Source organism: Amblyomma maculatum, chromosome 11, assembly GCF_055883805.1.
Source record: "Amblyomma maculatum isolate TAMU_Amacu chromosome 11, ASM5588380v1, whole genome shotgun sequence".
Lineage (NCBI taxonomy): Eukaryota > Metazoa > Arthropoda > Arachnida > Ixodida > Ixodidae > Amblyomma > Amblyomma maculatum.
This window is the reverse complement of record NC_139354.1, coordinates 101516951-101542283: the sequence shown is the minus strand read 5'-3', so window position 1 is coordinate 101542283 and position 25333 is coordinate 101516951. Positions and strand designations below refer to the sequence as shown.

The 25333-nt window shown below is 44.3% G+C and overlaps 1 long non-coding RNA gene across 1 annotated transcript in view; it reads left to right on the top strand.

The window, feature by feature from the left end:
- The window catches only part of LOC146174509 (uncharacterized), a 31671-nt gene extending 7313 nt beyond the window's left edge, over nt 1-24358 (top strand). The window contains exons 2-4 of the long non-coding RNA XR_014702265.1: nt 4603-4666; nt 23315-23411; nt 24182-24358. This is a non-coding gene — a long non-coding RNA (uncharacterized LOC146174509). The remainder of the gene's footprint in view (nt 1-4602; nt 4667-23314; nt 23412-24181) is intronic.
- The last annotated feature ends 975 nt before the right edge of the window (nt 24359-25333 follow it).

Genomic DNA, 25333 nt, shown 5'->3' with positions numbered 1-25333 from the left:
CAAAAATCTGAAATGTTACAGTGCTGTCATTGTTGTCAGGGTGGTTGGAGCTTTGTCAAGCTGCTATTGTGCAGCTTTTTCTCCCACCTCCTTTTTTCGCCATGTGTTTTTTGTTTCAGTGAAAATAAAAATTGATTGATTGATTGATTGATTAACTCCGAAAATCACGAAACAGCAATAAGCGCCTCCATTTCAGTCAGGGTCGCGAAGCTCACCATGGAAGCCATTGAAAACCGGGCTCTGGCAACTTCAATTCCTCCAAAAGTCTTCTTCCAATACATTGATGACTCCTTTTGTATAATAGAAAGTAGGCACTTACCGCCTTCATCGAGCCTGTATAAAGTATGGAAGAGGCCATCAAGTTTACTATCGAATAGGCGGATGCCAACTGACTGTCCTTTTGTTCGTAATAGTGGAGCTTGGCGGCCACATCATTTCCTTCAAAATCTTTATGAACAACACTCACACGGTCAGGTACCTGCGTTTAGCTCTGTAAATCCTGCATGCCAAAAGCATACTGTACCGACGTCACTCTTTACACGTTCCCAGAAACTGCTCTCGACCTCAATACCATAGCATACGACGTCTTGCAAGTACGCCACGAACTGACCAGTTGCAGCTACCCCAAAACTTGTTTGGATTCAGTGGAGGGCCACTCGTTGCAACCAGAAAACATGGTTCGCAACCACCGTAAATTATGAGCTGCAGCTCGTTATATACCCGACGTTAGCGAAGCGCTGTGACAGGTGCTACACTTACAGTGATACAATTTATGTACGTGTTAACACGGCAAAGCGTGCATCACTGTACAATCAGCGCAGCCTAGTAGACGATGGCAGGCAGCTCACGTTGGAGATGCGCGCCCGCAAGGCTTTTCAATGAGCGGATGCACGCCATGGCTTCAATGCAACCTGTTGCCTCGCCTAGGCGTGCAGTCTGCGTTAGTTAACCTACAATGCGTGGCGATATCAGCTCACGAAAAGCGTACCGAGACCTAGGCTGAATTTTAAGCGCGCTGCGACAAGTATTGCGACATGTTATCAAACTCACGTTTCCGTGTTTCGTTTCGTTTATAGGATCAGGTTATCGCTTTACACATTCATGGAAAAGCTTCCAGGCCGTTGAGTACCCACGCCTTTGTTGTTAGTGAGCGCTGTGTAATGAAGACAGGAAGCGGCTGCTAGCAGTGAGCTCTGCTCATGTAAAAGCCTTAGTCGACCGTATATTGCACGCGAAGACCCTGCTAGCCCACGCTACGCTGCGCTGATTGTATTTTTATGCATGCATTATGGTGTTCACACGCATAAAATGTGAATGTATGACGTGCCAATTGCCCGCATATCCCCCAGCACAAGAATAAATTGTGGCACGAGGTAGTTAATGTAAAAGAAGAAATGAGAAAACAAAAATTTCTGCGCGTCGAGTACCAGTACAAGGCAAAAGCGGAAATTTTGATAGACATTTCAGGGGTCATATAAATGATGTCAGTGACAACAAAAGTGTCTCCAAAGAAAATGCCGAGCGCCTGATAGCTGCTTGAAGGGAGCCTCGATTGTAGCCAAACAGAGGAACCGGCTTTCATGCCAGTATGTTGAATCACTCGTAATACACCAATGAAAAAAAAACACTTATAAGTAAACAAGGCGATATATCGGCAACGCATGAAAGATGCCTCGGAAGATCTGAAACGAACTAAACCCCGCTCTTCAAGCGTATTTGCTATTGAACAAGGCTTCTGTATGGAAGCCATAAGGACTTGTTTTCATGATCCAAACCATTGGTTAGTGTTTCCTTGGTGGATGAAATAATTACTGGCTTCCGCGAATTAGCTGACAGTAAAAAGTGAAGTCCCCGAACGTAAATTTGAACCACATATTTACCCTCCTTATTCTAAAGTATGGTTAAAAAATCGCATATCGAGAACCGCATTCATAGCTCACTGAGTCGCCTTCCTGCTAGTACACAAGACCAAATGGCATCTGTAGCATCTATGTTATATCAAATACAGACGTCACTTAAGTTTTCGATAGTGTTGAAGAGGGTCGCATACATTTTTGGACATCCTACGCTTAAGATGACACTTTAAGAAACGAGTGAAAGTCACCACAAGCTATTTCCAAACCACATATGACTTCCAACATTTTCATCACATATGCTTTTGAAAAATTTCAAAAATGAGGCTCGAACGTAATATACACAGCCTTCATTTACCATATTTTAATATTACAGCTAAAATAATACATAAAAAGGTGATTGCTAGTGTTAGTAAATAGATCGTCTAATCATGACACTTTATGCCACACAAAATGCCCGCCTGTCTGCAAAACCAAACTGCACAAGCCACACAGGCGTATTTCACGCAAATAGTAAAATACAAGTTTGTAAACATTGACTAAGATGGAGTCCAATGTCAAACTCCTCCCGCACCACTGCTGTATCGCGGGTACAGAAAGATGCAGAATTGTCGATATAAGGTTACCGCCATTCTAGCTGAAAATAAGAAGAAATGGACATGGGCAGGACATGTAGTGCGAAGAGAGGATAACCGATGGCCGCTTAGGGTAACAAACTGGATTCCAAGGGAAGGAAAGCGTAGCAGGGGACGGCAGAAAGTTAGGTGGGTGGATGAGATTAAGAAGTTCGCAGGGGTCAAGTGGATGCAACGAGCACAGAACCGGGTTAAGTGGAGAAATATGGGAGAGGCCTTCGCCCTGCAGTGGGTATAGTCAGGCTGATGATGATAATGATGATTATGATGATGAAATTGGCATGTCCATCCGCATAAAAGTTTTATTATGGTAATATGGAAGTAATAAATAAAAGAGGCATGTTACTACAGCGACCCACAGCAAGGAGTACAAGCCCGGAGATACTCCCTTGATCTCCCCCAAGAAGTAGCGAAAAGGGACGGTAGAATAGGAAATCAGAAATAGGAATATGGGGTTGGGTTTTGGGCAGTTGTACGGAAGCTGGGAACAGTGAGGTTTTGCCATGGCTTTCTGATATTTCATGGCTCCCCGTATTGCCTTTCTGTCCGAGACAAGTAGAGCACCAAGGTCCTTCGAATATGCGGCCTCACATGTGCACCCGGTGAGTGAGTGTAATTTCGACAATGTGAGGCCTCACATTGTCGAAATTACACTCACTCACCGGGTGCACTCGGGCATCGACGCCGAGACACGTGAAAACCTAATGTGGAGGTGGCGAATCTAGGTTCCCTCCAGAACACACCCGGTTTCATAGACCGTACCAATAACCGCGGTCCCGGGTCGTTCGTTCAGTCAAATCAAGGAGATCGTTTTCTCTCGCGGCTCCTTGGCCCACCAATCGCTTTCATGGGTTCCATCTGCGAGTTTTTTTAGCAAAGATGCTTCCTCCTACATACCCGCTGTCCACCCAACAGACATCACCTGGGCTTACCAATCATCCTCCTGCCTTTATTTCTTCATTTGAGATTACTCAACACCTACCCAGGTGCGCTCGTGCATGGCCTGGCTGGCGGACCTATAACTATGAACCGGGCTCATTCTGAGGTAATCTTAGGACTACTAACCGTTACTCCCTTAACTCGGCTGGTGTTGCACTGTATTTGGGCAACAACTTGACTCCCCATTCTCGGCGTCCCTCCACGACACCTAAGCCGCCGGACTGCCCGAATGGCCACTTCCCAGAGGGGAACTTTGAAGCCCAGTCACCATTTATACCCCTCCTGCCCCTCCCCGCGAAGACCAGGTTTCCGGTAACGCAGGAATCGGGGCCTGGCAGGGGGATTTAAATCGTGGCTGGACCCCAGCATGCTGCAGGGAGATTTCAAATTTTGGGCACTTTCTGCCTTTTGCACCGTCGTATTCCTTGTGCTCAGCCTAAAAGATGCACTGGTGTGCATCCAGCCCTACCTCCGCTCAGGCATCGGACATCATGTTCACAGCTCGCCCTCACAGAGTTCCATGTGTGAGAGTCCCATGCCAACTTCCATGGGGTTTTAAATACCCATATGGTAAGTCCCGGCAGCCCACCCCCACCGCTGGTTGTTAGTCATTAAGCAAAGGGAGGCAGCCATAACCACCTTGACCCACTCAACGGGCAGAGAGGACCACGTGCAGGTCGCCAGATCTAATTTACTTCCCAAGTTTGTAAACAGCGAAAGTACCACTATATCAGTGTACTAATAAGTGTATGTGAAAGGAAAAGTAAAAGAAAACAAATATTTCTGACAACAGCGCCATCAGTAGAAACCACCGCTGTATATGCTCTTTCTGCTCCCCAAATTTGTTGCAAGAAGGTTCCGTGATCACACTACCTATTAAAAGACTACAATAAAATTTCGTTTTTAAATTTAATATCAAACTTAAACCTAATAGCTGAAATAGTAAGTATAATTTATTGTCTCTTAGTTACCAGCTCAGAAAAAAGGTCTAAATGCCTAGCTCTGTCACTGGTACTGAAAGTTGCAATGTTTGAAGATGTGTGTATTGTGAGATATTCGCGGGGTATTTTGGTGACATATTATCTGGGCTATGTTCGTCACAACTGGCTTAACGCTTACCATTACGAGGAGCATGGTGCTTAACATATAAATTAATATATTTGTTTCTTATTTAGTGTGAATGGCTGCGTTGCAAATCCACCGCAAAAAAGGGCCGGTGCCCCGCAGTGTTTCGGAGAGGTAAGTTATATCACTGTCATTTTTAAACGTCATCAGCAGTGTTTCTTTCACCTAACTGAAGTCACTTTAGTGCTGGTAGGATTTCATCTGTTTATAATATTGCGAGACATTTTTGAAGGATCATAGTAACAATTACCCAAGTACCGTCTGTGAAGTTACGCCAAATAAAGTTATTCATAAAAATAACAGCCTACACACACTCACGCTCCCATAAACATAGCACCATAGTGGTGCATGGATTAGGCTGAGTAGTGAAGCTGGGGCTAGCTCGAATCGGCTTTCACTTTGGTACAGTGCCGAGTCTTGAGGTTCAGTAGAAATTGAGGCTGCGATGTTGGTGAAACGAGCACAAGCTGGCTGAATGCGCTATTAGAAAAGTCGTTTACATGTGAAAATCGACACAGCAGCAATATGAAAAAGATTTTACACTCTATCGAAAAAAGCAACTGGATGCGCTATTTATTGAGTGCCCAAGGCAATATTTCTCGCTCCGCAGCGTCCTTAAATTCATTTGCTTTCTTTCCCTCTCCGATGACGTCAAACTATCAAACCTCAAGGCACATAGCTCAGAGATCGGCGACTAGGTTACACACATCAATACTCTGTTGGAACGATGCAAGGGCTGGCCATCTATTGTTCTACTAGGCGGAATCACTTAGTGTCTGGGAGACCTCGAAAGGCGAAAAGGTAGCAAGCACCGTTTCCTCAGTAAAGAGCTGTCTCAATGGTGCAGGTGAGTTCGCTTCTCAGAAGCATCCTAAGGGTCAAAATAAGGAGCGGCACCAGCTCCCAATAACCGCCTACTTCTTTGCATACTACACCTAATGGATGACTGGTTTCTTCCTCATCCACCCTTCTCAAACTTGGCTACGATCGCGTACACTTCGCCATTCTGTTTCTCTCACTAGACGCTGCTTCGCCGGGAGGGTCAAACTCCAGATAAAATGTGGAAAGACTCTTCGGACTGTTTCTTTGAAAGAAATAGCGTTTCCTTCTTCCTCTTTACTTCAGTTGGTGACACGGCCAGCTGCCGGCTCGCCGGCTGTACGGTCGTGACAGCCTCCTCCCTACCAAAGCTGTTCACGGTGGGTAGCAGTCGCAGCTGCTGCGTGGACAGGCAACTTAATCGCCTGCTGATGAAGGCTCGAAGCTCTCTGTCGCTCGACGTGACAGCTTCGTTGCTGTATTCCTTGTGGCAGCTCACATTCTTAGAGTGAAAAAATCAACCATATATGGAAGTAACCACTCCGCTCCCCTCCGAAAAGGTCAGAATAAAAAGAGGAACCACATAAATTTTTCTTCGTTTCTCAGAAAATCTTTCACTCAAGGTCTATGACCCACGTATGCCTTGCAAACCGAACGTGCCAACTTACTGTCACAGACTGGCGCACTATACAAAGAATTACTTAACAATTTAGGGGCATGGTGAAAATAACCTTGGACCGCTCAGAAAAAAATGACTAAGTGCATCTGCATTCTCAAATAACTAGCCCTCCTTGTTCTTCATGTCAAAATATACTGCTGTAGAACCAAGCTGTATCTTAGAAGTTGACTGTTTCTTGATATCGCACTTTGCAGTCAGGCCCAGGGACAATGGTCCGTCTCTACAGTGAATTTGCAACCCACAAGAGAGCATTGTAATTTTTGGATGGCCCATATATTGCAAGTGCACTAATCGGCCTACGAGCTGCGTATCTGATGGCACGTTCAGTGAGCGTTATTTGCCAGTATGCTGAGTTATGATCTAGCGTAGTTGATAGGCCGCTCGACTGACCTGTTCCTCTCCATCTTTAATGTAGGGAATAGGATCCACTAGAGGCCCGGGATCTTTATTTCGAGCTTCTACCAAGACCACTGGCGATGCGAGGTCGCTTTTCGCTGGTTTTATTACAGCAACTTTGAGCATTCGCTTTACTTGTCTATCCAATATTTTTTTCTGCCTTGCATAAAATCCGTATCACCGATGACCGCACTCAGTCGATAGAAATCAGCTCCTTATCGTGCTCAAGTAAAGTTATTTCTGTCGTTTCTGTCCACGAAACACTTCTCAAACTCAGCTTTCAGCTCACTAAAAGCAGATAACAGCGTTTTCAGTTAACCCTCCGCTCCATCTCTGATGAGGCCCTGAATGTTGCGCATCTCTCCGCTAAGACAAAGCACACTGTTATCCATCTCCTGAAAAATGTTTAACGTTATATTTACCAAGGTTTCTCCCTGCACGTAAGGCTTCATGAGGTTGCAATGATGCGTGCGGAAGCCTTAATGCCTGCGAGGGATTTTCACCGCGGAGTTAGTGTCAGGCCGCTTAGCAACCACTTCAGCAGGTCCTTCCCACTGCATTTCCAGCCTGTTTTGCCCTAAAGGTCTCAGCAACATGACTTCCTCCGTGACGTGAATGGTCTTCTGACGGGCTCTTATCATAGTACACTTTGAAACAAGGTTGGAATGACTTCATGCTGACCTCTAAAAGTTCTTTAATGTTATGTAAGCAATTGCAGAGATTCAAAGCAAATTCTATCATTGTTGGTGCTTCTCCTTGCCTTTCCCAGACTTTGCCTCGAACAGTAACATTCCGCACACTATCTCAGCCAGGATAAATTCAGTGGATTCATGTGGCGCCGATTACAAGGCGAGAAGAGTTGCAGGTAGGCAGCCATCCCAGTCGCGCTTGTTTTCGTAACATTGTGTCCTGCACGGATGTGCTTGAGAACAGAATTCACCTGCTTATGCTGTTGTCCTGCTGACGGTGGATTGAGCTATGCACTGTCTTAAGGACACATCTCTCGATACATTATGTAGTGAGGACAGTTGTAATATATGCTGCCCTGATTGCTTTTGATCTCGGAAGAGAATCTAACTCGTGCAAAAGCTGACAGCAGCGAATGCTCACACCCTCAGAGGTCATCACAGGCCACGTATAGCCTCGGGAAACTGTGGCTGGGCATAACATAGTGAGTATATAACGATATCCTTTCTCTGCCATAGGAATTGATCACATTACGTCTATCACTAACCGGGGAAGTGGGTTGCTAATGAGGATATTTTGGAAGAAGGCCAGGTCGAGACGGCAAGGTCCAGACGGCAAGGCAAGGGATGCCGTGTCTGGCCTTTATTCCGATGGACAAAACCCAAGCGCATGCCGCAGCCGGCGCCGCGGGACGATGATGATGGTATGAACAAGAGAAAGAAGAAGATCATGGTATGTGCAAATGAAATAAGATCCGTGGAGTGCTCACACAATCTGCCCGTGGGGTCGGAAGCGGCCAGTCTGGCCGCTCCTAATCAACCCATGTACCGCGGCGCACAAACGGCTTCAAGCAAGATACATGAACAATTTCAGTTCCACGGTGGCGTCGGTCGGCTGGGGGATTAACAGGTGTGACTTGGTAGTTTTCTGGGGACGTTTAGTGATGACCTCGTAGGGACCAACATAGCGGCACTGAAATTTATCACTAAGGCCAGGGGTGCGCAGTGGTGTATAGAGCAACACTTCGTCACAAGGACGAAAAGAGACCGCGAGATGCTTGGAATCGTAGCGACTCTTGCGGTCTTCCTGACACGCTGCTGTGTTTAGGCGGGCAAGATGGCAGTATCTGGCCACACGAGATAAGAACTGGGCTGGTAATGATGTGGAGTAGTCGGAAGTAGAGAAGAAGGAAGCGTCGAGGATTGTAGTGGGAGGACGGCCGAAAACGAGGAAACCTGGGGACTAACCGGTAGTCCGCTTTACTGCAGTATTATAGGCGAATGTGACGAATGGTAGAACAGTATCCCAATTGCGATGATCCGGTGTGATGTACATGGATATCATAACCGATAGGGTGCGGTGAAATCGCTCAGTCAGTCCGTTAGTCTGGGAATGGTAGCTTGAGGTTGTCTTATGGAGAGTATATAACGCACGAAGAACTTAGGATACGACTGTCGATAAGAAGGCCGTACCGCGGTCACTTAGAAGCACCCGAGAAGTGCCATGACGCAATACAATTGACCGCAAAAATAAATAAGCTACTTCTTATGCGGAACAAGTCGGTTCAGGGGCCATCTCAGCATACGTGTAAGGTGGTCGACAGCTGTTATAATGCAATGGTTACCCCCATATGAGACAGGTAGGGGACCATATAAGTCGATGCCGACTACGTCCAATGGCGTTGCGGGACATGGAAGAGGCTGTAGGAGGTCAGCGGGCGAAGACGTCGGCCGCTTGCGACGTTGGAACAGATGGCAGGAAGCGACGTATTTAGCTACGGTAGAAGATAGGCCAGGCCAATGAATCGTCTTTTCACGCGGTCATATGTTTTGTTAAAACTAAGGTGACCGGCAGTAGCGGCATCGCGTAAAGCTGCCAGTATACGTGGGCGAAGCGCACTCGGCACAACTGGGAGCCAACGAGTTCCGTCAGGGCAATACACGTAGTAGCGTAGTATGCCATTTTCGAGCCTGAAATTGCGAAGCTGTCGGCGAAGCCTAGCATTGGGCGGGTTCGAAGCGCCGATAAGGCGCTCGATGATGGGCCGGCAGTAGGCATCAGCTAATTGCTGCGAGCGGTGTGAGTGTTTGTGCTCAGAATCGTCAAAAGAAACTGTTGTGATATGCGTCTGGGGAAGAGATGGTCGGCAGTGGTCAGAGGTGGAAAAGCGTTGCGAAGAAAAGCAGCAGGCTCATTCCGTAAGTGGGCAGCGAGAAAGAGCGTCGGCGTCTTGGTGTTGGCGACGCGATTTATAAACGACGTCGAAATTGTATTCTTGCAGGCGTAGAATCTAGCGGTCAAGTCGCCCTGTCAAATTTTTCAGGGAAGACAAACAGCAAAGAGCATGGTGATCGGTAATACCTGTGAAGTGCCGACCATAGAGTTATGGGCGAAACTTTTGAACAGCCCAGACGACGGCAAGACATTCCTGCTCGGTAATGGTGGTTTTGCTCAGCTGGAGTCAAGGTCCGACTGGCGAAGGCAATGACTTTCTCACGCGAAGTTGCATCACGCTGCAGAAGGACAGCGCCAAGACCGTGACCACTGGCATCAGTGTGCAGGATGGTAGGAGCGCTGTCACTGAAGTAGCCAGGAACGGGACCTGATATGAGGCCGTGCTTTAGGTCGTTAAAAGCAGTATTGCACTGTTCAGTCCACACGAAAGAGCTGCGCGCTTTAAGTAGTTCATGAAGTGGTGCTGCAATAGTTGCAAAATGCCTTATGAAATACAGGAAATATGACGCCAGGCCGAGGAAACTGCGCAAATATGCAGTCCGTTGCTGGCGAGGAAAGTTCAAGACCGCGCTGATTTTATCAGGGTCTGGACGAGTGCCATCATGGCTAACCAGATTTCCCAATATTTTAATTACCTTCTGTGCAAAGTGGCACTTCTTGCTGTTGAGCTGAAGGCCCGCTGAAGAAAGACACGTCAGGACTTCATTCAGGCGCGTGAGATGGTCGTTAAAAGTTGCCGAAATGATAGCAATGTCGTCCAAGTAACATATAAACAGGCTCTCCATTTTAGGCCACGAAGTACCGTATCAATCAATCGTTCTTTAAAATGTCGCTGGTGCGTTACACAGGCCGAAGGGCATAACATTAAACTCGTAAAGTCAATCGGAAGTTGCGAAAGCGGGTTTTTCTTTGTCGCCCTCATGCATAGGTATTTGTCAATAAACTGAGCGGAGATCCAAGGTCGAGAAGTATTCGGCGCCTTAGAGAGAGTCAAGGGCGTCATCTATGCGCGGCATCTGGTAGACATCTTTACGGGTAATTTTGTTGAGTTCATGATCATCAACACAAAATCGTACCGATCCCTCCTTTTTTTAACTAATACTACTGGGGAGGACCATGGGCTTGTTGATGGACGAATATCGCGACGGAGCATGTCATTGACATTTTCTTCGATTAATTTTCGTTCCGAGAGAGAAACCAGATAAGAACGTCGGCGTACGATCGAGTTACCTTCAGTAATGATGCGGTGGTGTGCAACACTAGTCCGTCCCAGTGATGGGGAAGTGGCATCAAAAATGGCTTGATGGGCTTGAAGCAATTCCAGGAATTCTTTGCGTTGGTGCGACATGAGGTCCGGACTGATTGTCTTCGACAGCATGAGAAGAGAGACGTGCGATGAATCACGTTGCCGAGGTAGCGGGGTGGTGAGCACCATCATGGACATAGAGTGAGCATCCACTATGCATGGATGGGAAGTTCTCTTAGTCAGCACGAGGGATTCAAGGGATGTGTTCGTGGCAGCTACTATCGCTGAGCCGCTGCGGAATCGTAAAAGACTTGATGGGAAGGCAATTCCACGTGTAAGATGACGATGAGATGGTGCGATGAGTACATCCTCGTCAGTGATTTGTTCAGAAACAACGGTAATATGTGTTTCGCACTGAGGAGGCAATACAGTATCAGCTTCGGCAATGAAGGAATGATGCCGTGCACAAATTTCAGATGAAAAATCACTGTCTGTCACATGAATCACACGGTCACCACAAGAAATTAACGCTGAAGCGGTCGAGAAAAAATCCCACCCAAAAATCATCTGATGCGCACACGGTGAAAGCACAGCAAACTGCACATGGTGGCGGACGCCGTCAATAACAATTCGAACTGTACACTTTGCTGAAGGATGTAGAGGGACGTCATTTGCTCCACGAAGTCTACGAAGTGCGAGAGGCAGGGCACAAAACGGCAAGGGGATCAAGTCTCACCTCCACCACTTGTGAAAGAAGGCCAGGTCGAGACGGCAAGGTCGAGACGGCAAGGCAAGGGATGCCGTGTCTGGCATTTATTCCGATGGACAAAGCCCAAGCGCGTACCGGAGCCGGCGCCGCGGGATAATGATGATAGTATGTACAAATGAAAGAAGATCCGTGGAGGGCTCACAATATTAAGACTATCGGTACTTTTCACATATCTTACGCCTTTCTGATCGACTGGCATGCCTCTAATGAGCATATAAAGAGCTTTATAGATCTCGTTAAGGCATCCAGGCCGATAGTATACCTGCAGTAGCTTTTTCTTTGCTTTCCAAACACTAAGGTGACACGACCCTACGCATCTATGGGAATGCCGCAGTAAGTCTTTGCGAAGATTTTAGAGAACGACCAATTGGTGTTGCTTCATTCCGGGCTTATCGTAGAATAAGCGATACCACACAGAATTTCTCGTTTAGAAAGAAATATGCTTTGCTGCCGTATTCGGGCTGCGGCGGAACTCTCTGATCTCCTGTACCGTGGGATCATTGACCTGTTCCATCTCAAATGTATCTCGTTTGCCACTTAAATGTCATGTGACATTATGAGACACTGGTGGCAAGAGGTTACCGTCAAGTGCGTCCTGCACCGCAGTTCGTCAATCTCACTTTCATGCTGACTTGTCTTGAGGGTTTCGCTCTCAACTTTTTCTCAGCCGCTATCCTTCATATCGGTCACAGTTTCAACTCCTGTTCTTGCCTTTAAAGTGGTTTCTGCAATAAGCTGTGTCGCTATTACTCACGCTATTGAACATGCTGAGGGCAGCGCAGCTGTCCCTGAAACAGATGCCCCTAACGCCTGCGAGCATATCAGATTTGATAAAGCCAAATACGAATAGCATTTAGGGAGCTTGTCGAACACGACAGTTCGGTCCTTATCTGACGAAAAGGACCCTAGAATACCATGTTCACGATGGGCGAGCACACGTTTTGCTCTTCCACAAACTGTCGTATCTCCACACACTGGCCTGCATATTGGAAGGCGACACAAGTTTCGGATGAGCAACACTCATTGTTGCGGCAAGCTCACGTAGTACCATGCCAGGCTTCCCTTTGACCACTATATTTTGCATAGACTTATGTCCTCCTCGTAGTCATTTAGATACGAGAAGCAATCGTTTTATCTCGGAAGCTGACGCCAATGGGTCCTGGATCGTTACACCTGTAGCAAGTGAAGGGCTTTGTGCACTCTAATTTTTTCTTTGCATTTGGCGCTTCGGTCGTTCCCGAATTGTTATCACTGCCATCATTTAACGGGAGTTTGCCGGAAGAAATCTTTCTTATTTTCTTTACTTATGGCTTCCAAGGGCCCAATCGTGACGGTTACTGGCACTGATTTTTGGATTACTGGACATACCCGCCGCTGGGCTGAGCAACTGTCGGCGCGGAGCTCACTCCTCAACGTGTAAAGTTCATTTCGTTTCAGACCTAATATCACTCCGGTTCACTAAACAATGCATTTTGCTTTCCAGGATGCAGTTAGAGCTGGTCGAAAAGAACTCGTTCAACTGCTGACCGGATAGTAGGAGTAGGTGCTTTTTAACCCCTCCATCATATTTACTTAAGTTGTAAAGGAAGTGAGGGTAACTCTAATTTCTATAATTAATAGCACTTCAAGACATCTGAACATTGTCTGAAATAAACCTTTAGCGATTGACTCAATCTTCATCTACTGGCTCTAAAACATAACCATGTTTGAGAACCTGGTGCTTACCAGAGCAAACACCGAGCACTCACCCACACATTCTATCGGTGTTTCGAGATTTTCGGTCTTCGGCCTACCATTGCCCGCATGTTTCTTCACACCGGACACCAGTTGCTGTCGCTTGTGACCTCAGTTCTAACACTGATCACCACTTCTCGCGATGGTGAGGCTAACTCGACCCGGCCGTCCCTTTGTAGTTTTCTGAGTATAAGTGTTGGGGAAAGACTGAGGCTCCCATCTTGGTGGAACTAAAACAAGCAGGTATATTGCAATATGACGCAAACGTATTCCCACGGTAAAAATGGACAGAGCGTCAATATAGAAAAGAGGTAAGAGTTCATCGCGAAGAGCACCTCAATCAGCCGTTTGCTTAGGACCCAGAGGGATATGGCTCGCTCACCATCCTCATGAAATCTATTTGCGTTCCTTCCCCCTTAGAGGACACCAACCAATTAAATCTAGGACACAAGATTAAGGTAATGTTCAACAGCCTCGGGAAGGATCAGCAGTTTACATTAGGAAGCGAAGTATTGGAAGGCGAATATGCCTACTTTAGACAGGTAGTAACCGCAGATCCGGACCATGAAAAGGAAATAACAAGAAGAATAAGATGGGGATGGAGCGCAATTGGCAAGCACTCGCAGATTATGACTAGCAGCTTACCGGTATCGCTCAAGAGGAAAGTATACAACAGTTGCATCCTACCTGTACTCACCTATGGCGCTGAAATGCGGTGGCTAACCAAGAGAGTTCTACTTAAGTTGAGGAGACCCCAGAGGGCTATGGAACGAAAACTGGTAGGGGTAACATTAAGAGATAGGAAGCGTGCAGAGTGGGTCAGAGAAATAACTCAAGTTACCGACATTCTAGTGGAAATTAAGAAGAAGAAATGGGCATGGGCAGGACATGTAGTGCGAAAAGAGGATAACCGATGGTCGCTTGGGGTAATAAACTGGATTCCAAGGGAAAGAAAGCGTAGCATGGGGGCGGCAGAAAATTAGATGGGCGGATGAGGTAAAGAAGTTCGCAGGGGTCAAGTGGCGAATAATGGTAGAGGCCTTCGCCCTGCAGTGGGTATGGTCAGGCTGATTATATATATATATATATATATATATATATATATATATATATATATATATATATATATATATATATATATATATATATATATATATATATGAGTAATAATGAACACTTCCAAAGCAACTGATTGAAAGAAATATGTCCAGAAAGTTACATTAAAAAACTTAAAACAGAATTATTTCGAAGTTACGGTCGTAGCACGCCCTTTTCCTAAATATATATATATATATATATATATATATATATATATATATATATATATATATATATATAATATATATATATAAAAAAGCCTCTAAAGTATTGCTGGTTTTAATTTATATATATATATATATATATATATATATATATATATATATATATATATATATATATATATATATATATATATATATATATATATATATAAATATATAGATATATATATATATATATATATATATATATATATATATATATATATATATATATATATATATATATATATATATATATATATATAATATATATATATAAAAAAGCCTCTAAAGTATTGCTGGTTTTAATTTCACTTGGAAATTTATTCCATTCTCGGATAGCTTGAGAAGAGAAAGAAAATTTGAATACGTCATATGAAACCTGTACTCACTACTGTGCCTTACATGCCTTGTTATTTATTTTTTTCTAGTTAGAGAATGTCAAGTGTTTCTTTTTAGCTATCATAAATGAGTCGTTTAAAAGTAGAAAAAGAAACTTTTGGCGCAAGAATTATATATATATATATATATATATATATATATATATATATATATATATATATATATATATATATATATATATATATATATATATATATAAAAGCCTCTAAAGTATTGCTGGTTTTAATTTCACTTGGAAATTTATTCCATTCTCGGATAGCTTGAGAAGAGAAAGAAAATTTGAATACGTCATATGAAACCTGTACTCACTACTGTGCCTTACATGCCTTGTTATTTATTTTTTTCTAGTTAGAGAATGTCAAGTGTTTCTTTTTAGCTATCATAAATGAGTCGTTTAAAAGTAGAAAAAGAAACTTTTGGCGCAAGAATTTACCTCAAATATGCATTTTCGAAAGACCCGCTCTGCGTAAACCTTCTATTGGAAAATCGCTACGGCGGTACTTATTATAAATTAGTCTAATCGCCTTTCGCTGATCGCTTTCAATTCGATAAATGCAGTTTCCTAGCCGGAGGAAACCAACAAATGATGCTGTATTCGAGTACTGAATGAACAAAAGAAGTTTAAGCTAATAGTTTAGTGTCAGGTGGCGAGGAAGTTAGGGAACGTATTAAGGAATTAGGCGCAGTGAGTGCTTTTGATATTATATACAAAACATGTCTGTTCCATTTCACGTCTGATGAAATCAGAATTCCTAAATCCTTATATTCATAAATGCTTTAGTTTCTGATGCTTAATTCAATAAGTAAATATCAGCGGGCATTTCCTTCCGTTTATAGTCAAAGAAAATGTTTATCTAAGTTAAGCTTCATCTGTCACTGTTGGCACCATGCGGAAACTTGCAGCAGTGAGTAGTTAGGAATTATTTATCTTCATACCTACCGATATTTTGGTAAATGACGCAGTCTTCAGCAAACATTCAGGCTGTGCAGTCAATGTTTCTGCAATATCATTGATAAAGATAAAAAAAAAGAAATGAAGTTAATACTGTGCCTTCAGCCGCACAGGACACTACATAAGCACATCCTGAACGTTGCCGTTTATATTCAACGGACTCGAGCCCATTATTCACATAATCTTGAAGCCATTCTGTTGTATTCCTAGAGCCATATAATTTCTGTACTTTGTGAAACATCCTTTATTTAGGTTATTAAAGCACACGATATAGACACTATTCCATTCTTCCTTAGGATAAATGATAATTAATTAGTAGCGGGTTAATGTAAAACTGGTTCAAATACCTTTTCCCTGTTTTTTCGAACTTCTTACATGACATTAATATGCAGTTTATTGTAACTTCATCTACTGCACTCTTAACATATTGGATCTGCCTCAGCAAAAATAAATTGTGTCTCAGAGTGTGAGTGAATTGCAAAGACCACGCAATGTCGCCTGAATAAAACGTTTTGTGTGTGAGCTGGCAGCGCGCCGTCGATGCCAGACCGACGTAATAATTATCTGTTAAGCTCCTGCGTGGTGCGTTGTTTTTTTTTTTTTTCGCGCAAAATTGCGAGAAACAGCTCATTGCTTTTTTTTTGCTGCCCAGTTGTGGCAGTCGGTTCTTGCTAGGGTGCCTCAATGCACACGCGCCCATCCGGGCGCGCCGACCTAGTTCTCCCTATCGCCGCGAGCTTGGAGCTGTGATTTTCTCTTTCTCCTGGGTAATGCGTGCCGAGAAAAAAATTTATTCGCGCCATTTCCAACATCTCCGAGTGCCAATAGAGAAGTCGCAGTTCAAGGGAGATATCTGAGGTCCAGTGGCTTGGAACGCAGCGCATTATCAGCCTTTAAACTCAGCGAGAGCACTCACACGTGGTTCGAGCGAACGGCTTAGTTTTAGCGAACTCGTTCCTCCAGCCAACGTTTTAGTACCGGAGGCTTGAAAATGCAATGAAATATAACCCTCGACCATGAGCCGAGCGCGCGATGCACTGTTGTCTGGACAGAACCCTCTACGAAAACTCATTGCTGCAATTATGTCTCCTGCTTTCCTTGAGCAGTCACCTCCGATAGGCATTTAGCGAGGTAGCGTGTGGTTCTCAACCTACTACCCTACGCTGAACTCTCATGCTTTCTTCCCGGTTTCTTATTTTGCAGTGCACTTATTTTTGCTGCCTGTTCGTTATAATTCCGGAATTCGCTTTCCGTGCGTGCGTCCCTTTGTCGCATGGTTCGGACACAAAGGTAGGCAGGTGGTGCTTTCAAAAGCATCACTAGAGCCATAGTACAGCGGTGGTCTCTAATGTCTGCTGGCAAGACAAACAGCTCATTAGCGAGCTTTAAACTAGGGTACCCAACAGGTTCGGGCGATGGGCTATTTGTGGTGCGCCCATATCGTAACTCGCAATGCTGTGATGACCGGTAGGGAGTGAGGCAATCACACAGAGTGTGCGCTCCCGTACTCCACTGTTACCCTATTCACTTGCGATAAAACAGTTTTTCATGGTGCCAAAAACGTGGCGCGATTGCAATTCGAGAATGCGTTAAAACTGACATCTTGGGCAATGCGCCAAGTGCGCGACTCATGCACTGTTATTCGGAGTAGGTGCTGCATAGAGGCGCTCCTCGCTGCTATTTCCATTTCTATTTTTTCTGTTTTGATCATAGCCGCTTCACTATAGTCTTGAGGAGCTACTTTTGAAAGGCATTTAGCAAGAAAAAGGATTACAGAAGATCCCGTAGATGATGCACGGCTGGAGGGCAGCAGCTCCACCAAATGCGCGATGCGCAGGAGACTAATGGCGGCTTTCGCGAGTTAGGCGCGCGACTCCCTCGAACGGCGTGGTTCTGCCCAGAATCACGTGGCAGCTGTTCCGGCTCTCATTACTGTCGGCGGTTGCGCAGCGTCGGCATTTTTTTCTTTCCCGCCAGGCATGGGAGAAAAGCTGAGACCAAAAAGAAGCTCCCGTATGTAGTGCCGCCATTATCAAACTGATAACTGTGGCCAGTATAGTTTTTGTCGCTGTGTCAACAATGAGCAAGGTTTGAATCGAAGTTTTAAAAACTGCTGCAGATAACGTAGCCTTACGAAATGTTTACGCGTTCCTTCAAGCTTTGTAACACTTTTCAGACACTTTTTGGGGACATAAAGAGTTCATAAGCAGGTCAATTGTGAGCCATGTTGGCGACGCGACACTCTGAGTTTCGGTTTGAAAATTCTGTTTCCCAGAGTTGCTTCAGCGCTCCAGCTTGCAGTTGCAAGATCAAATCATTAGCAATAAGAAGCGGTTCGTAACAGTGTGCTGCTTCCGCTCTCATGCATCGCAATGAAACCTTCACGCGTTGCATGGAAGGGCAAAGCTCCAAAAATGTCCGGCATATCGCATTACGCACGTGTGAGCAAACGCGCCGCATTGCACTTGCGTTTCCTAATGTGATGGCAGGCGTTACCCTCCACAACGAGAATTATAATTGAGCTATGATCTGCAAGGCGTGTGAACAAAATCAACCCGAGAAAAATGACGCAAATGGAATTCAACATTTTATTCGCCAATTTTCTTACGCCAACCCTCGACTGGTTGAGCGCCACATTTTACCACCGTCTCAGTGAGACCACAACACGCTGCTCTACTCACAGCGCTACAATTATCTATGAAAGAACAAAGGGCATAGAAATTGAATAGTAAACACACACGCGATCACCTTTTGACGTTTGCTCGACGGCGCGCTGATCATCCAGAAGCCAGGCAGAGGAGATGCGTATGTGCTCGACGGACGAAATGCACGCGATCTGCGTAACAGTCACAGTGGTAGCTGGCCTTAATATAATAAAACAGAAGAAGCTTGACTGCTATATGAGGTTAGAATGGATACTCGACGCAACATACCATCACGAAAGCTCCGGACGCGACGATTTTGCCGTTGTTTACAGCAGCTACATTACCGCAGCTGTCAGCTGCACGCCGCCATCTTCCAACAATCTATGTTCCCATGTTCAGGACTTGTTCATCGGCAAGATTTAGGAAGTAAAACATCTGGAAACCATCAAAAAGTTTGATGATTTTGTTTGAAAGTTTGCGTATTAACTCTTTGCCGCCAGAATCTGGCGTTCTGATGAAAACCCCCTCTCCGGCAGCAAAAAAAGAAAAAGAAACGCTTCATTGCTGCTGACGCCGAAGAATTTCCAGGAAAAACGCTCCATGCGGGTCATGCTTTAGACTTATCGGGGTCCCTTCCAGCCGGTTTTGGCGTTTTATGCCGCAATTTATGGGTACATTTAGCCTATAAGAAAATCGTGAACATGCGATTATCACGTGAGATTTCTAGGACTGATATTTCGGCATATTGCAAGACATTGGACCCAAAATTCTGCGTGAGCCCGACAAACACCACCAGTTCTTCCTGCTTGTCCTCCGTTTTTTTATGGTTATTTTCACTCCATACCCTCGAATTTTTAAGTCACCTTGTGCCTGCCGCACACTAATGCGCTCGACTGCAATTTTGTTTGATGGCCAATTTGATGTTGGATGTACATCGTAAAGAATAACGTTGTGGTAATTTCTCCCTATTTGTCGTTGAAATATAGTCTCTTCGGCCCTTCCAACTGCGAAACGATCAGGGATTTTTAGATATCAAAGCTCGACTACTCGCATGTCAAACCTTCACGTCAGCTGGCTCCATGCAAAAATTTCACCTTGAAATGCTGTGCAGCAAAAAGTGTTGTCTTCATTCTCTAAAGACAACCATCTACTTAAGCACTAGTATTATTTACACTTTGGCCTATCTGCGATGCAAAAAGATATTTCCTCGACAGGGTTTTGAACTTCCGCTTGAACTAACGGTTAAGCTTCCCTGGCCCAAGTAGTGGGCGTTATCACCACATTTACTTCATGCATTCTGTGGCAAACCGATGACGCCTTGTGTAAAACTAGCTCACATTCTCGCGCTGTGCAGCAAACATCTACATTTTCAAATTCCAATCGCAACACCCTCTAGCACTGTGCTGTGAGCATCTTCGTCTTCATGGCGTTTTATTAGCTCTGCTTCCATTAACCCAGCCAGCTGTGAGAGTGTGGTCGCGATCCATGAGCGTAGCATAGGGTGATTTGATTAGGCGGCGTGAGAAATATACGTTGCCTGGAGACAGACGATTCCCTTCACAATAAAGACAGACCGCAGCATAGCAAGAAAGCTGCCGAGACCACCGAACAACGACATTGCTTTCGGTTAACTTCAATCCAGTTTATTTGCAAGAAGGTTCTGGTCCCTTCCCTGAGCTAAAAGCTGTGAAAATAGTTTCATAAGGCCCAGGCACCGGTTACAAGGCATCAAACAGCAGACACAATTCAAATATTCACACGAGCAAAAGGCAAGTTTGTGACTTTACACCTGTAACAAAAACAGGATCAACATTGCAAATCAGTCCAAAAAATGTTCGCAGTTTTAAACATAGCGACATGTCGGATTACATGACTCTGAATGTCCATTTACTGTGCAGAGCCCTCACGAGAATATAAAGATTGGGGGAAAGAAGCCGCCTCTGAATCTGGGCAGGCAGGCAGTGGCTCTCTTGGCCTTGTCGGGAACTCTCGGCCGAAGAAGCAGTAGACTATATGTGTTACCGAAGCATTGCGTGAAAGCCTACCAAGTCGTCAAATTGTAAGCTATATATGCAATACATTCCCAAGATACACACTGTGTGAAATACAACTGTAATTGTATAGAAAGCTACGCTATAATGAAGGCGCTTGCGCGCTTTTGTAGCCCTTAGGGCTGGCTGTATAATAATGGACAGAATTGTCAATTGCCTTTCCACCTTATCGTTCCCCTACTTGCCATCTCAGGTAGCAACCAATCTCTCTTTGAAACACCAACACTGATAAGTAAAGCGTGTCACTGCCATGCTCCCGAATTTTTTTCACAATGGCCACTACCTTCATAGACTCTCTCTGATCCTCACACTTTCACCTGCTCTGAAGTCCCGCTCTCTTGAATACTCTCCATGACCGTTGAGTCCACACCCATTGATTATCGTAATGTGGTGCGATGTATTAGCGCAGTCGCTCCAGTATTCCTCTTCTGCCGTAGTCACCGTCCGTATTCAGTGCACGTTAAAGTATGTCAGTGCACGTTAAAGAACCCCAGGTGGTCGAAATTTCCGGAGTCCTCCACTACGGCGTCTCTCATAGCCTGAGTTGCTTTGGGACGTTAAACCCCACAAACCAACCAAACCAACCAATCATCCTATAGTACCTCCACATCTTCTCTACCTTTCAGGAATCATAATGACGCCCTCCCTCAACAGTAGCCGTCGTCGTCGTTTTTGCCACACAGCCGCATTCCGGTTACATATCGCTTTGTTTTGAGAACGCAGCCAAAGCCTCCCTCATATCCGGTTTTGTTTCGTATAAAGCACGGAATGGGATACTACTTAATATTCCACCTGCTAGCCATTATAGTTCGCTCTGATTCAACAAACCACGTCAGACAGGCTGGATGATAGGAGAAGGCTATCACAGCACCGGTTTTAAAGCATAGTCTAAGAACTGCACCTAAACGATGCTCGCTAAATGGGGCCATTTGCCACAGATTTTAACTGGAGTTAAGTCATGTAACCTTGTTAGGTCAGATAATTCGCTAACGATCAGTACGAGGAAAAGAACTGACGGTCACAAAAATGTGTAGCTCGACGACAAGGCGTCGTCATCAATCTGCTGATATTTCAGGCACTGGGTGGAAGTTTGCTGCTGATTATTCAGTGGGGTTTATGATGTCACGAGATGGCAAGAGAAAGCAGAGCTGGTAGGCACCTTTGTTGTGGCAGGTGCTAGCCAACATTAATGAGGTTTCATATCAGCAGCAGAAATAGTGACATTGAAGTTGTGATAGCACCTCGCACATTGAGTTTTGAGACATACATATTTCAAGAATTTACAGCTCAATAGACATAACACTTTTGCAGACAGACATGACCTTAACTGACACAGAAAATTCAATTTCTGTATTTCTTTCCAGCTTTGATACGCTGTTCGGGTTCTATATATTTATCTCCAATTTGAGGCCAAAATTCTTTGACCGACTTAAGTCAACCTCTGACTCTCTCTTGTCCTCTTTGAATAAAACACCGCTTTAAGGTGACGTCAATCTTCAGGATCACATTTTACCACAATGGAAAGGCATCCAAAACATCGCAATTTAACAGAATACGATCACTGACATTGGACACATCGAAAGCAACCTACAAGCGCAATAATGTTTCTCTTATAAGGAAAGCACTGCGGACTAATCTGCAATCCGGAATCCGCAAAAAATGTTATGTAAAATCACTTCTCATCCTGAAAGATTCTAGCGAATTTTGCAGCTACTCGTCTTCTCAGTTTAAGAATTCTCCGTATAAATGGGCTAAATTCAGACGCCTTCTGCGGAAAGATGTGTGCTTGCGACGACAAAGTTTATACCTCCTTAATGATTGCATCAAGCGCGAGGAGCAGGCTTTTAGGAATGTATCAGGCATTTAAGGTATCTATGAGCGCTTTCGTGATTTCCATCTGGTTTTGCCATTCATCCTGTGTGAGAAAGATTTTCAAGCACCCTATATGACATCACGGGTTGATCATCGGGAGCTTCCTTTCTGGGCAAGAAATCAGTTTCAGTTTAGATTTGCTGCTTTCCCTCCATTGAAACGCTGCCGATATGGAATTATCTAAAACAGTTTGCCTTGATAGATACCGTGGCCCAGATGAAGGGAAGTCAATCGATACGGCCAGACAGAGGAATGCCATTCACTAGAAATTGTTTAAAGATCAAGAAGCGTCCCTCATTGCTGTTGTTAATTTGCGCTTTAAATATATAAAACACAACATTGGCAGCCTCAATCTGAGCTCAATTTCTCTACAGAATACAGGTTTCTATTTTAGTTTTATTTAAAATTGTTTGAATTAGTAATAGCGAAAAACAAATTAACACATTGGTTCTCTTGAACTCGAGACAGACTTTCTACAATCTAGGCTTTTGGTTATCATTCATACTAAATTAAGCATTCAGCTATACGTGCACTAAATAATGATGATGCTGCTATCTGATTCGGAAATCATTGCAACCGTCCTGAAACATGATTCTTAGCCTACAATAAATTGCCTCTGCGACAGTGATTCTGTTCTTTGTGACAGGAACCCCAGATTTTAACACTTCGTGAACGTGCTTGGAGGAGAGACCAGTGGTGTGAATCTGAAATCCATGTTATTACGACTTACAGTCTGTAAGTCAGAATCCGGTCTATGTTTAGCCATGTTCGAACACATCTTGTGGGTTTTATGCGATGTCGGGGTGAGATTCGCAGCTGGTTGCTTTTGCTTCAGCGTCAAAGTGTCAAACGAAAACATATTATCCGTGGCTAGGAATAAAGAACTGTCTGGCATGCGGCGTGGAATATATGGTACCGGGAAAAGTCAGGAGCATATTCTAGGTGATATATTGTGTTATTGTTTTTTTTTTCAGTTCTGTGGCTTCTGGGGATCCTGCTGGGGAACCTGTTCCTGCACTGGCCGGAATCCATGGTGTAGTGGGTACTGCATTGGCTGAAGAATGAACATAGGTGAGAAATCTTCGCTCTTTGTGCTGAATTCCATGGCTTTCTCGTTTGTCTTTTATTTTCCTCTGAAGCCTTGAAACGTGCGCTGGGTAATTTATGGAGCCCACTACCATAGACGAAACATTTATCGGAAGTCATTTAGGCTGCGCGGTGTGCATCTGAAAGCCTTATTATCTAATTTAGTTTTGATGTTTACAGCAAAAAAGACGTATTAAAACAACCTTGTTGAAGAGGGTTACAAGTGTGTGTTGCGTGCTATAGTAAGAAGTATGTTTCTAAGTCATGAATCTAGTATGTTTCTAAGGTATGAATCTCGCATATATATCACAATTCCCCACTCAAAGATCAAACACTCTGCAATAAAGAATCAGTTTTCACCTGTGGAGGCCGATAAATGAAACAGCTTGTTACATCCTATTAACATTATTTCCCATTTAATTGAAACTTTCGATATCCCCGTGGGGTTTTTATAGTTTTGGTCGAGGTCGTGTGGATGCGCCACTAATTATTTTACTGGCCAATTATAACGATACTGGCATATGTTGTGGTATACAATGTGATAATTCCGCATTGAAACGTGCATCTGGCGCTATCTAATTAGTGAGTGGCAAATTGTACTACTAACTTTGCTTAGAAATCATTCGAGCTGAGAGTTTTTGAGTTAGATGCTTAGAAGAGATGAAACAACGACGTGATCATCTAATGACTACACTGTCGTAGAAACGCTGCAGTGTGGCGTGATACTTATGCAGCTTCTCGCTTATCACCTGCAGGTATGCCGAAGCATTATGGTTGGCTAGTTGCTTGAGCACGTGCACCGAAGAGATAGAACATCACGCACCAAAGATACATCAACATCTTTGTTGGCGTTTTCCTATGAGTTTAGGTTTGTATGTTTCTAGACTGGAGTCGTCTATGCCATTCCTCTTTAACGCACAGAAATAAAAGTTTCAGTCATGGTTATCCCTGTGTTCGTTAGTCTCTCCGTTTCTTGTTCTTGCCTGTGCACGCCCCTACACGCCCCCTTCGATATATGATGCATGTAGCTAAGTACAAGTTTGCCAGTAACGTCGAACATAACAATCCACCCTTCATAAAAGCTATTCAGGAACTTCACGCAAGGTTGACTACTTATGTGAGCAAAGAAAACACAGAAGTTGTAATTTCGGCAGCCAGCCAAGGAAGTGGAAGACGTGGAAAAAAAATTAAAAGGAGCAGGTGGCTACCTCCTGGCCCAATGAATCAGGTAAAAGAACTGCGTCTTGAAGAGTACGCCATGCGCTCCTAGAACAGTGCTTTCTTTGCGGAAAAAAGCATCGACGCCACTTCATAACTGCGGAACCATGCACGAAGTTTCCTTTGGTGGGCCGTTGCAGTTCTTTGACCCAGTACAGAGCATTCTATTGCTGCTTCGCTCTAGAGCTTTTGTCTGCTGCCGCAATACAGAACGTTTGATGTCAGCCGATGACTAGCCATGCTGGGCGTATTCGCTCGTGCACATTTTCTGGTCTTCGCCCAGACGACAAGCCCACTTATCAGAACGTTGCGTCGACTTGCGAACTGAGGCTTCCCCTCTACTCGTGCTCCGCGCTCTTTCATACCGTGTAGTATCTTTTTCTTATTCTACACTCAATACTGTGTGTTTTAACCATTTTCTAATATTTTGTACTAAATGCTTAGGTTTTATATGATTATGATTGCTCTCAGAACAAATTGCTGGGTGGGTGGCAAAAACCTTTTTTTTTTCTATTCTTTATCAAAATAATAAGGAAACAGTGGCTGAAAGCCACCGCTTCAATCAAACAAAAGCTTTATTTATTTATTCATTCATTCATTCATTCTTTATAAATTAGCAGTGAGTATTTAAGAATCTCTCGTTATCATTATCAGCTTGACTATTCTCGCTATGTAAGGGCCCCTCTCAA